This window comes from Panthera leo, chromosome D4 (assembly GCF_018350215.1).
Source record: "Panthera leo isolate Ple1 chromosome D4, P.leo_Ple1_pat1.1, whole genome shotgun sequence".
NCBI lineage: Eukaryota > Metazoa > Chordata > Mammalia > Carnivora > Felidae > Panthera > Panthera leo.
In genome coordinates, this window is record NC_056691.1 from 57,371,208 (window position 1) to 57,385,381 (window position 14,174).

The following is a 14,174-nucleotide window of genomic DNA, read 5'->3' on the forward strand; positions in this document are numbered from 1 at the left end:
TTGAATATATTAATTTGGAGGTGATGGAAATGGATTGGCAATCCATGCTTGACACATAGAAATAGTTATTGGAGTTATGCATGGGTATAGATATAATTATTGAGAGAGCTGAGTGGAGAAAAAAAGAATACTTAGAATAAAGCCTCAAGGAATACCAATCAACCCAAGGGACAGGTAGAGAAGGAAGAGTCAGTAAGAGACAGCTGCCAGGTAGTTTGGGAGAAAGCTACAGTATGGTGTCACAGAAGGTGTACTATTACAGCCTATTGTAGAGAGATGTCAGAGTGTTTGGCTGGACTCCTGGTGCTGCTGAAGTTACCTATAATATTTGATAGGGTGGGTGGGCTACAGAGGATCAGAGGAGCAGACCTGGAGCTCCCAGACCACTAATAACGTGGCAGCCTTCTGCCTGTCAAATCTGAAGAAACTTGGACTCTAGGAGGTAGCAGGTGTTGAGAGGATGGAGAAGACTCCCATAGAGATGTGATACCGTCAGAGCTCTGCCTTTAACCTGGTGAGGTTCAGCAAGATGCAAGTGAATCCCAGTCTGTGGACCTGAGCCATCCTCCAAATTTGGTTACAGTCTTACCACTTCCTAGCAGCTCACCCTTTTTTTCTGTCTCTGCCACTCTGATTCTGATGCCTAACTCATTCCCCTTGGTTCTTGATCTTTGGTTTACTTTGGCTAGCTCTCCCTTTCCGAGCAGTAACTCCCATATATACATACTTCTAATAACCCCTCTGCATGGCTGGCAAGCTGCAAAAGCTGACTCTTTATGTACCTAATAAGCAGTCACCACAGAGTATGGCCCAGGATTATAGGCCTAGGTATCTAGAGGTGTTAGTGACTCTAAGCCTTAGAATTTTTGTTTTCCTCAGTCATCTCCTTTTCTCCTGTTTTGCTTGTCTGAGCGTTATTATTAGCTAGATGTTAAGGCTGGTTCTACCCTTCAGTGAATTTTGGGTTCTATTGCTTTTATTCTGAGCTGGTGGTATCTGGGCCTAGCCTTGCTTGTGGTCTTAAGGGTTTTGATGACCTTTCCTATGGAGTAATATTCTGTGGAACTTCCTACCATGTGCTTTCTTTCTTTCCTTCCTGCCAGGATTAGTAAAAAATTAATTTAAAAATTCTGTCTTCCTATTCTAAAAGCCTGTAACCTCTTTGCTCTGGGTATTGGGTCTGAGGAATGTCTGTAGCCCTTAGCCTATTTCAGGACCTATGATTAACATACCCTGGGTCTAAATAATGCATTTGCAAGACTCCTGTGGGTTACAGTTTCATATAGGAGAAGCTTAAGAGCAGGAATCTGATTGGAAGGGGAGGGAGGCAGTTAGAAGATTTGTCTTGAAGCTGAGTCCACAAGAGTAATTTGATCAGCTGACTAGGACTGACTACCAGAAAAATAATAAAACAAAGATGTGATTGATAAAAATGTGTGCTTTCTTCATTTAAGTGAGTTTTATAAATGTGGAACCTTAAAAAAATTCTTCTGTTGGCCAATTAATTCACTTACTTAGTTTATTCCTTCTCCAAACAAAGGTATGCCATTAACCTGCGAATTTTAAATACCTGATTTGCTGACTTTTTTTTCTATTTATGTATTTTTATTTGGTTTACTTTACGAGGTGGGGGAAAGAGTTCACCGTCATTAATGCCAACAACTCTTCCTCAAATCCTCCAAGCAATCTTTTCCTTGGTGAGTTGTGTAAAATTCTAATCATTACTGTTGTGCAATGCTAAAATACCTTATATATGTAACAGTGACAGCACACATGCCCACACCCAGTGAAACAAGGTCATGTTCCAGCAGAAATTATCTACATTGAGGTGACAGGTGATGATGCCATGACTAGGGGTGAACTCACCAAGGATATGAGCATAGAAAGAAGAATGCAGAAAGCTGAGGACCAGGGCGTGGGGAGAGGGGAGGAAGCTCACAGTTCAGAGGAGGAAGAGGACCTTCACCACAGTGAGAGATTAGTAGACACTGAGATGGGAGCATGACTAGGCAAATGAGCCGTGGCAAAAGTCATGAGAGTTTCAAGAGCAAGGTAGTGGTTAGCAGGAACTTCTCTGTGTTTCTCTTCATCCTAATTACCTTTTTTAAATGTTTATTTATTTTAGAGAGAGAGAGAGCACGAGTGGGGGAGGAGCAGAGAGAGAAGGTGACACAGAATCCAAAGCAGGCTCCAAACTGTCAACACAGAACCCAACACGGGGCTTAAACTCATGAACCACAAGATCATGACCTGAGCTGAAGTCGGACACTTAACCAATGGAGCCACCCAGGCACCCCAACCTCATCCTAGTCATTTATAAAAATCTTACACTAGATAATTAAATTCAAAATTATTTATTGATCTGTACATGAACTGTGGTAGCATTGTATAAAAGAGGCATTAAGTGTTTTGAATAAATAAACTGGTAATTTATACATAAAAACTCCATCAATTTTGACTGGTATATTTGTTAAATGCAAACTGCAGACCTATTTCAGTGGGATTTTAAAAAATCTTTTGGGAGGGGTGCACCTGGATGGCTCAGCTGGTTAAGCATTGGACTCTATCTCAGTTCAGGTCTTGATCTCAGGGTTGTGAGTTCACACCCCGGATTGGGCTCTGTGCTGGGCATGAAGGCTACTTAAAAAACAAAACAAACAAAACAAATCTTTTGGTATCCTTTCATCTCTTACATCGTTAAAAAAAAAAATTTTCGGGGCGCCTGGGTGGCTCAGTCGGTTGAGCGTCTGACTTCAGCTCAGGTCATGATCTCACAGCTCGTGGGTTTGAACCCCGCATCGGGCTCTGTGCTGACAGCTCGGAGCCTGGAGCCTGTTTCGGATTCTGTGTCTTCCTCTCTCTCTGCCCCTAAGCCACTCGCATTCTGTCTCTGTCTCTCTCAAAAATAAATAAACATTAAAAAAAAAATTTTTTTTAATCTCAATTTTTTTCTTAATTACAAAAGTAATACATATCATTGAAAATACAGTGATATATAAAATTCTAAACCATACTATCTCCAAGAGATAGCCATTCTCAGCATTTGATTTATATTGTTCCAGGTTTCTACTCTGTGTGTGTGTGTATATGTGTGTGTGTGTGTATTTAATGAAACTGGGCTCATGACATAGATGTTTCAACTTTCTGTTTTCACTTACCTATGTGCAGTGAGCAGTGTTTGATATCATACATCTCTGAAACAGTGTTTAATGGACTGATTTTAATGTATACGTAACATAATTTAATTATTCAATGCCCTATTAGAAATTTAGATCTTTCCTGATTTTCTATTATTATAAACATTGCTATGTTGGGCATCTTTGAAACTAAAGCTATGATTTTTTTTTTAAGTTTATTTATTTATTTTGAGAGCGAGAACGCCAGCAAAGGAGGGGCAGAGAGAGAGGGAAAGAGAATCTCAAGCAGGCTCCACATTGTCAGCACAGAGCCCTACATGGGGCTTGATCCCACGAACTGTGAGATCATGACCTGAGCTGAAATCAGGAGTTGGATGCTTAACTGACGGAGCCATCCAGGCACCCCTGGGTAACATTTTTTTTGGTTGAATGTAGTTGTGACTCTGAAGTAGTCATATCCCAGCTCTGTCACTTACTGGGTAGTCTTAGGCAATTGGTTAATATCTCTAGGCCTCAGTGTCTTTACCAAATGGGAACTATAATAGTACCAGCCTTAGAGGACTGTTAGGCAGATTAAATGAGATACTAGATGCAAAGTTCAGGCCCAGTAGTTGGCATATGGCACAAAATAAATATTAGCAATAATTATTGGTGAGACTGATTTCTTTTTTTTTTGAGACTGATTTTCTTGAGTGACTCTCAAACTGATTGCAGGCAGCATCAAAAGTGAAGTTTCAAGGGACACCTGGGGTGCCTGGGTGGCTCAGTCGGTTAAGCGTCCAACTTTGGCTCAGGTCGTGATCTTGTGGCTTGTGAGTCCGAGCCCCACGTCAGGCTCTGTGCTGACAGCTCAGAGCCTGGAGCCTGTTTCAGATTCTATGTCTCCCTCTCTCTCTGCCCCATCCCACCAAAAAAAAAATAAAAAGCATTAAAAAAAATTTTTTTTAAGTGGAGTTTCAGGAACAGTTTTTAAAGGCATCATTTTAGGAGTAATCATCTAGACTCTGAAGGATAGTGTTCTATCAACAAGTACTATAGGTGCCAAGGAGATCCAAAAATGTATAAAGCATGTCTTCTGTTTTCTTTTAAATGTTTCAAAAAAAATTTTTTTTTATGTTTATTCATTTTTGAAAGAGAGAGACAGAGCACAAGCAGGGAAGGGGCAGAGAGAGAGGGGGACACAGAATCAGAAGCAGGCTCCAGGCTCTGAGCTGTCAGCACGGAGCCCGACACGAGGCTCAAACTCACGAACCGCGAGATCATGACCTGAGCCAAAGTCAGATGCTCAACCGACTGAGCCACCCAGGCATCCCTGTCTTCTGTTTTCAAGAAGCTTACTGCCTGGCAGGAGGAATGAGATATACCCATATTGCTTGTATATGAAGCAGAAAGTGAAAGCCTCCATGGTAGAGATGGATGTAACACCATGAAGGTTCAAGTGAAAGGCAGTTCTCTACAGAAGGCAGAACTTGAACCAGACCTTGAAGTGTTAGGATTCGAATATGCGAAATATGGGATAGGAGTGGAGATTGTATTGTTGGCAGAAGGAATCAATCACCTAAGCCTGAAGACAAGTAAAGCTGGACATGGAAATGTAGGCATTAATAACCTTAGACACTAGCTGAAATCATAAAGTGGATAAATACATAATCATGTAGTCACAGATTTGGAAATGCAGAGATTTTAGCTTTTGCTTTTACAACTGACATTTCCCCCCGCTGATAGAAGAAAACTTAATGTTGTACTTTTCAAGTATATTTGGTTCAATTCAGTGTGTGTAAACTATGATTCATGATTTAGAACTCCCAGGTCAATTCAAAGCTCCATCTCTGGGCTTCCTGCCTGTTCCCTGCCTTTTGGTTCTGTCAGAATTTGTACACAGCTCGCTCCTCATAGGGGAGGTTTGTACTCTTGTTATTGGTCTCATCTTAGTGGTTTCCTCTCTCTGCAATGGCTTGTCATGCTCTTCCCTCCTGCACAGGTGGTTCTAAGAAGATGATGGCCAGTGGTGGTTTTGATGGATGATGATTTTGATGGATGTGTATTAGCTTTTACCATACATGATAACCCCTTGGAAACACATCCACCGTAAACCTCACCACCAGGAGGTGACCCCTGCATTCTCTTGCTCTTTCAGAGACTCTTAGGGTTGGCATACTAGTTCACCTTCACTTCTAAATCCCACAGCTCCTCTGGGCCCATGTGAACCTAAGAGTCCCTTTTCTCCACTCCTGGGTCCTCAGGAGACTCCGCCTTCAACACCCTGCACCCACACAGAAACACATGCACCATCACCAAGAGGCTGGCCGCTGGAGCTTTGGACCAGGCAGGCTGCACTGGATGACCCAAAGGGCAGACTAATTGTGTGCTTCCTGTACCAGCAAAGCAGGGCCACCAAATAGAGGCTAGGATTTTGATATATTTTTTAAAATGTGAAAGTAGTTACTTTGGAAAAAAATAAGGATTTATTATACTTCTTTACACTTGAGGGGTGCTTGGGTGGCTCAGTCGGTTAAGTGTCTGACTTTGATTTCAGCTCAGGTCATGATCTCACGATTGTCGAGTTTGAGCCCCACATTGGGCTCTGCACTGGCAGTGTGGAACCTGCTTGTGATTCTCTCTCCCTCTCCCTCTGCCCCTCCCCTGTTCATGCTCTCTCTCTCTCTCTCACTCTCTCTCTCTCTCAAAATAAATAAATAAACTTAAAAAAATACACTTACGTTGTAAGTGTAAAGGATTGATCTTATTTATTTTGGCATGGGGAAGGAATACCATAATCTTTCAGTGTTTTGGGTTTCTAAAGGCCTTAGTCTGGCCCTGTACAGGTCCATTCTTTAATCCCAGGTTTTAAGGAGAGATTCAGTTTGGTCCTTATCAACATCCCCTTCTCCATATGATCCGGAGGACAGGCAAGTAAGAAATCCATAATGTTCTCTTCTCTCTCTTTACCCCAAACTCTTTTTCTCTCCTGTGTTCTTTTGGTAAAAGTAGAAAATCAATCTGTCTCTGCACTTCTCTGCATAACTCATCTGGACTCACACTGATAGTCGTCAACTTTGAATTTAGCAGATTTTGGAATCGGTCTTTGGTCTTAATACTAGTAAATTATTTTTTAAATTTTGTATTTAATGTTTATTTTTGAGCAAGAGACGTAACATAAGTGGGGGAGGGGCAGAGAGAGAGAGGGAAACAGAGAATCCAGGCAGGCTTCAGGCTCTGAACTGTCAGAACAGACCCAGACATGGGGCTCAAACTCAGGAACAGTGAGATCATGACCTGAGCAGAAGTCAGATGCTCAACCGATGGAGCCACCCAGACACGCACTAGTAAATTCACTTTTGATTTAGTTGCCACATTTAGGGTCCAGCTGGGAAAATGGAAATCACTCTAAATGCTGAAACCAGAGGGAATTTCATCCAGAGAGTTAGCTATAAAAGTGAAGGAGGAGCTGAGAAACCATTCAAGGGAAGGTGAGGCAATCCGGAGATTAACAACAGCCAGACTTTGCTGTCATCCCTAGGTTGAAGGAACAAGGAGAGGAACCCCAGAGGCCAGGATAAGTTAGAAGCTGAAACTTTGGAGGGCCAGCCTAGGGCGGTTGGGGTCATTAGCATGACACAGCTTCTGTCAGAGGTGCTGGCCGAGACAGGGAGAAGGGGAAGAAAATTTTGGCTTCCGACTTCCTTCTGATTCCATCTTTTCTGCCAGTGCCTCTCGTTGACTGAATTCAGCAGGGCTCAATGCTGAGGACTCAATGTGTGAGTGCCAGCCTCACTGGAAAGGGAGAGGAGTGGATCTGATAAGAAACAGTGCGGACTGACTGGGGTTGCTGGCACATCCATTCCTACTTCACATAATCACTTTGCCACATAAATGGGTGTCTGTCTCTTCCTAGTTAGTATACTTCTTAAGGGTGGGTGAGGCGGGGAACTGCATTCTGACATAACTGTATCTTTTGAGGGCCCCTCAATAAATATGTGTTATATTGAACTGAATTTAACAGTTTCTGAACTCTTTTTAGTTATGTGTCACTGACTGGCTCCTCTTCTCATTCTTTTCAATGAAGAGAGAAAAAATTTGAAAACCTTTGCACAATGTTATAAAACAAACATACTCATTCTTTTAAAACATTTCACCTTCCAGAATATGACCTCAAACTGCCGATGGTGGGGGCTAGTTCATTATTTGGGTAGGAAATATCCCTAGTAATTATCATAATAATTAACACTTATACAGTGTTTTATAATTTACAAAGTACAATTTACATGTATTTTCCTTATAAGTAGGTTTTGATCTGGGGATTCTGGAATTTGTTTATTTGACTCCTGTCAGTTTAGTGTTAAAGTTTAGATTTGAAAGAAAAACATCAGGAGTGCCTGGGTAGCTCAGTCAGTTGAGCGTCCAACTTCAGCTCAGGTCACGATCTCACAGGTCTTGAGTTCAAGCCCTGCGTCGGGCTCTGTGCTGACAGCTCAGAGCCTGGAGCCTGCTTCAGATTCTGCGTTTCCCTCTCTCTCTGCCCCTCCCCCACTCATGCTCTGTCTCTATCTCAGAAATAAATAAACATTTAAAAAAATATGTTAAAAAGGAAAACATCAGGTTCTTTTCTTTTGAAACTTAGATGTTGGGCAACCTTCTGTGCCCTTTTTGTTAGACAGTTTTATTCTCAGAGTCGATGAGAGATGTTCTCAGCTGTCATTTGGTGGGAGAGGCTGGCATCACATTACCACTCCATTTTTCTCTTTCAGGGACGTAGCAGGTGTTTGAGGACAATGACTGACTCATCTACTCATATGGAGGTCTTGCAGTCATACATATCACACTTGTCTTTAGAGCCCTAGTCTCATCCGACTGTGTATGTATGTATGTCTGCGTTTTAATAATCAGCCTCAGTCCTCAAGGAATAGTCTAAATCAGCCTTACAGTTCATCTTGTCCGGTGTTTGGTCAGGATTTGCTTTGTGGAAAATCAAATTGTTTTCATGACTTTATTCTTGGTCCAGAGATACCCCAACCGATCTTAGCTTTGTTTTTATCACATTATATGTGAAATTATCTAAATCATGTTTGGAGAGGTTTGTTTTTGTTTTTTTGTTTTTTTGTTTTTTTTTTTTTTTTGATACCCATTCCTTATAAAATATTCTAGTTCTAACTGGTCTGCTCATCTTGGATTATACTTTCTATAATGTTTCATTATTATCTTTTTGTCCCAAATTGCTGGTTTTCAGGAAAAGCCTCTTAGCTCTTATCTCAGTTCATGCAGACTGCTATAATAAACTACCTTAGCCTGGTGACTTATAACCAACAAAAATTTACTTCTCACAGTTGTGGAGGCTGGGAAGTCCAAGATCAAGGTGCCAGCAGATTCCATGTCTGGTGAGGACCTGCTTCCTCATAGACAGTGGTCTTTTTGTTGTGTCCTCACATGGGTGAAGGAGCTTTTTGGGGTCTATTTTATAAAGACACTAATCCCACTCATGAGGGCTTACTCTCATGACCTCATCACCTGCCAAAGACCCCACCTCCTAATGCCATCACCTTGGAAGTTAGGATTTCAACGTATGAATTTGGGAGGACACAAACATTTAGTCTGTAGCAGCTCTGATGTCACCATTCCACCCTCTAATATTTAAAAAATTCCTAGTGCAGTGATGAGGGACTTATCATGTGGGTTTACCTATTTAAGGAAATGCCATCTTTCTCTTTGATGTCCCATTGCCTTCCTTTAAAACATCCAAAATATCAAGCAACCTATATCAATATTATATTTTTTATACTTGTTTATGAATTTTCAAGTAAAATTTTTGAATAATACTTGCACATGTTACAAAGTTAAAGAAGTACAAAATGGTAGATAATGAAAAAAAATCTCGTACCCATCTTGTCCCTTAGATACCTCATTACCCATAGGGAGATAATCAGTGTTATTAATTTCTAGTCCCATATCTATATCTTAAGGCATAATTAAATACTTGGCCCTTTTTCTGAACTCCCTCAATTATTTGTTATATTTACTATATAGAAGGCTATATCATGGCATGATACTGAAAAATAAGTTGAATTGTGTTAAATAATCAGAATAGTTTGGATTAAAATGCATTTAGAGGGGCATCTGGGTGGCTCAGTAGGTTAAGTATCCACCTTTGGCTGAGGTCATGATCTCACAGTTCATGAGTTCAAGCCCTGCATCTGGCTCATGGCTGTCAGTGCAGAGCCCGCTTTGGATCCTCTGTCCACCCCTCCCCCCCACCCCGCCCGCCTCTCCCCCCACCCCCCACTGACACTCTCTCTCTCTCTCTCAAAAATAACTAAACATTTAAAAGAGGCATTTAGAAAACTGGCATCTGGCATGGACTGCTTCTGGGTGTCTGCATGTCCCTAAATGTCTGACCTTTAGTATTTGCCTAAATACCACTCCTTCCTACACATACAAACAATGAACTGTTACCTCCTTGCTTGGCTTTCTCTTAGCCTAAAACTTGTTAGTCTGGGGTCCTTTGGCTCCTTCGGATATTTTAGAAGAGCTGGGATCCATGTGCCCCTGAAATGTTATGCAAACTTTTGTGTGATATATGTGTATGTGCCCTTTTTTTTTTTTTTTTTTTTAATTGGGGAGAAATTATCCATGGCTTTTATCTGATGTTCTATCCACAGTCTGATTCTGTCTTCTTTATTCCACCTAGACTTTTAATTTCTGGTTCTTTCGCTCAGAAGATGACCTTGCCTCCTCTTTTTGGAATGCAGGTGAGCTGCTTTTTTTCATATAAGCTTTGGTTCATTTCAGCATATTGTAGAAGATACTGAGTTGAATCGTTATTTTTGCCCAGAATTGGTGACTAGGGTCCAAAGATGGGGACAAAGAAACACTAAGTAACACTCGTTCTAGAGAGAGTTGCTAATAATTGGGGTCAGTCACCCTCTCCAGGGCTTACAGAGAGGTAGCAAATCTGGCCCTGGTACTTCCAACTACTAACTCTACCCATTCCTTATCACCCCACCTCATTCGCAGTCTATGTTAAGATATAAGATGACTCAAGCGAGGGAGTCATGAGCCCAACAGGGTGTACTTAGCCCTCCTTTTGCCCCCAAACTAAGCAAGAAGGTATCAAAGAGAGTCTACATAAAGGAGAGACTGATTTCTCATTTCCTGTTTAGATTATCTGTTTGGACAGTGGATTTGTTCAGCTCTGCATATATTTGAGAAGCCTGTATTCCTTCTGTTTGGCTTAGCAAGGATATATGCGTTTCTTGTGGTCAAAGGGACCCTGAAAAGGATAGCTGGGCTTCAGCCATCTTACTGGTAGCCCATTCAAGAAGTTAGAAAGCTTAAAGGAAGTGACTTGGAAGAGGATTATCTACATTAGGGCACAGCTCAGTGGAAAGGCCTCACAGGACTTTATAAACAACTCAGACAGGGACACCTGGGTGGCTCAGTCGGTTGGGTGGCTGACTTCGGCTTAGGGTCATGATCTCAGGGCTCGTGGGTTTGAGCCCCATGTCGGGCTCTGTGCTGACAGCTTGGAGCCTGGAGTCTGCTTGGGATTCTCTGTCTCCCTCTCTCTCTGCCCCTCCCCCACTCACACTCTGTCTCTCTCTCAAAAATAAATAAACATTAAAAACATTTTTTTTTAGAGAATTTAGACAAGCTCCCCATAAGAGATGTGGCAGTTTGCTCTCTGCCGAACAGGCTGGAATGGCCTGTCACCCACAGCCAGCAGTGGTTTGCAATAACTACCTTGTTTAGTGTTCCTCTCTGCTCTCCTCCTGGTTCCCAGCCCCTGAAGAGCTAGAACCTTTCTAGAGAACCTTCTAGAGAACTAGCAGAGGAGAAGGAGAAACCATAGAAGGGACCATACTGTCCTCCCAGCTTCAGGTTCCTTAAGCCACAGCTCAAGCTTGGGCTGGAAGAAGGGAGGAGATGAGTTCTCATTGGACCTGAGATGGGCTTTTAAGCCAGTTGGCTTGGATTGAGTTTTTACAAAACTGGAGGGGACAGAGAGTTATAGAATCTGTCCATGCTGTTGAGTGGGAAGGAGACATTTGTCATGGCACAGATCAAGACTGTGATAGGGTGGGAGGTTATGTTTCTGCCCAAATGAGTTCGGTGCTCAACAAAGAAGTTAAATTTACCTATCACTGGTTCCAGTGTTTATAATAATAATAATAATATAATAATAATAATAATAATAATAATAATAATAATAATAATATAATAATAATAATCCAATATTAGACATGATGGAATTCTTTACCTCATGGTAAAGATGTAAAGTCTAGTGCGACAGATAAAAGTAACTACTCACTTTAAAAACAATGTAGTAAGGGTTATAAAAAGTGGCCTGCAAGGCTTCAAAGATGAGTGGTTAGTCAGAAAGCAAGGGAAGAGAAGACCTTTTAGCCTGTTGGAAAAACCAACTTAGGGAACTACAAATAGTTGTAGATAGATGTTAGACATCTAGTTTAGGCACTGTGGCCATACAGGAGGCTGGAAAGAAAAGCTGGGGCCAGGTCCTGATACGCTAATGAGCTTGTTCTCTAACCTGTAGGCCAGCAGTTCTGAATGGCAGTGGTACTGCTTGTGGAGGGGCATTCTGGACATTTGTGGGACATTTTTCATTGCCATGGTGATGGGAGGTTTTGTAGTTGGGCCACAGATGCTAGACTGCAGTGTGAGAACAGATACACGTAATTAGGAATATTATTTTAAAGTAGGTATTTACTTTTCTACCTGTCCTGTTAGGTTATGTATTCCACAAGAGAAAGAATTTTATCTTGTCAGTCTTTATACTTCAACACTGGCAATAAATTTTGTTTGTCAAAAGCCCTGAATTCTGCATGATTTAGATCTCCTGAGTTCAATGTGATTCTCAAATGTTCCATCAAACACTTGTATAGGGTATCCTATGTAAATAATTCGGTCTGTTATTACTTATCCTAACACTAGTGTTTAATCTACTTTTTTTTTTCATGGAATGGCTTCTGATCTTCTCTTAAATCCTAATTTACTCATTCCTTATAATTAGATGCAAACATCTGAGTGCTTCCTTGAGTCTTCTATCATAGTTATATCCAACTATTTGTGTGTTAAAATACCTATTATTTTACCACCAGCTATTGTCTTTTATTTCTGTTTTATATTATAGTTAGGACATTTTATTGATGTTTTGAAATTATGTGTATAGATAGCTTACATTATCTATGAATTTCATTTTAGTTAGTAAAGGTGCTGTTATTTAAAATATTTATTAGCAGAAGGGATGGGACACCAGGGTGGCTCAGTCAGTCAAACTTCTGACTTCAGCAGGTCATGATCTTGCGGCTCGTGAGTTTGAGGTTCTCATCAGGCTCTGTACTGAGAGCTCAGAGCCTGGAGCCTAGAGCCTGCTTTGGATTCTGTGTCTCCCTCACTCTGTCCCCCACTCACACTCTGTCTCTGTCTCTCTCAAAATAAATAAACATTAAAAAATTAAAAAAAAATTGTTAGCAGAAGGGAGACTAACATCTGGTAGGATTGGGAGTCACTATGTAACCATTGATTTTCAAATGTTATTTTATTTTATTGTTTTTTATTTAATTTAAAAAAGTGTTTAAAGTTTATTTATTTTGAGAGACAGAGAGAATGCGAGCAGGGGAGGAGCAGAGAGAGAGAGGGAGAATCTCAAGCAGGCTCCACGCTATCAGTGCAGAGCCTGACAGGGGGCTTGATCGAGCTCATGAAACTATGAGATAATGACCTGAGCTGAAATCAATAGTTGGATGCTCAACTGGAGCGCCTTTGACTCAGATCATGATCTCACTGCTTGTGAGTTCGAGCCTTGCATCAGGCTTTCTGCTGACAGCTCAGAGCCTGGAGCCTGCTTTGGATTCTGTGTCTTCCTCTCTTTCTGCCCCTTCCCGCTCGCACTCTTTCTCTCTCTCTCTCCTTAAAAATAAATAAATATTAAAAAAAAAAAGAGTTTAACATTCAACTGACTGAGCCACCCTTTAATTTGTTTAAGTAGCTCTATGCCCAATGTGGGGCTTGAACTCACAACCCTGAGATCAAGAGTCACACATTCTACAGACTGGGCCAGCCAGGCACCCTTCAAAGTGTTATTTTGAGCCACAGACCTCCAACTTTTCTTTGCTCATGAGCTCCCTAAAATAATAATAACCTACTCACACAATTTTTTAAGTTGAAATCTCATATTTATGATCCAAGCTTCTCTCTCTCTTTAAGTTTATTTATTTATTTTGAGAGAGAGAGAGAGGGAGAGAGAGAGGGAGACAGTGTGAGTGGGAGGGGGCAGGAGAGAGAGGGAGAGAGAGAATCCCAAGCACTGCCAGCACGGAGCCTGATGTGGGGCTCAAACCCACGAACTGCAAGATCATCACCTGAGCTGAAGTTGGATGCTTAACTGACTGAGCCACCCAGGTGACTTTATGTATTGTTAATAGGAGATAGAATATATTGATCATTTTATAAGTTGGAATAAACTGAGGATTGACAGTAATTGGAACAAATATTTCATGATGATTTGTAAGTAAGATTTGTAGCTATCTTATAAATAAAGCACACTAAATACTAAATAAGTTACTTAACTTTATCCATGGTTTTTATTTAGTGTATTTGAATTTTTTTAATGTTTATGTATTTATTTTTGAAAGAGAGAGAGGGAGACAGAGAATCCGAAGCATACTCCATGCTGTCAGCACAGAGCCCAATGCAGGGCTTGAACTCACGAACTGTGAGATCATGACTGAGCCAAAATCAAGAGTTGGACACAACCAACTGAGCCACCCAGGTGCCCCTAGCGTATCTGAATTTTTTGGTGGCCTGCAGAACTTTCCAGCTACTTTTTTTGGTTTAAGTCAAGTTATTAGGGTATAATTTATATACAGTAAAATCTAGCTATTTTAAGTGTATTCCAGTTACTTTTAAGACAAAATAGGTCACTAATGTATCCTCCTTTGTCTGTGCTGATTGTAGAGAATCCCAGCATGGGCTAAATGTGCCATTTCCAATGTTGTTATGCCCTTAACAGAAATATGTATATGG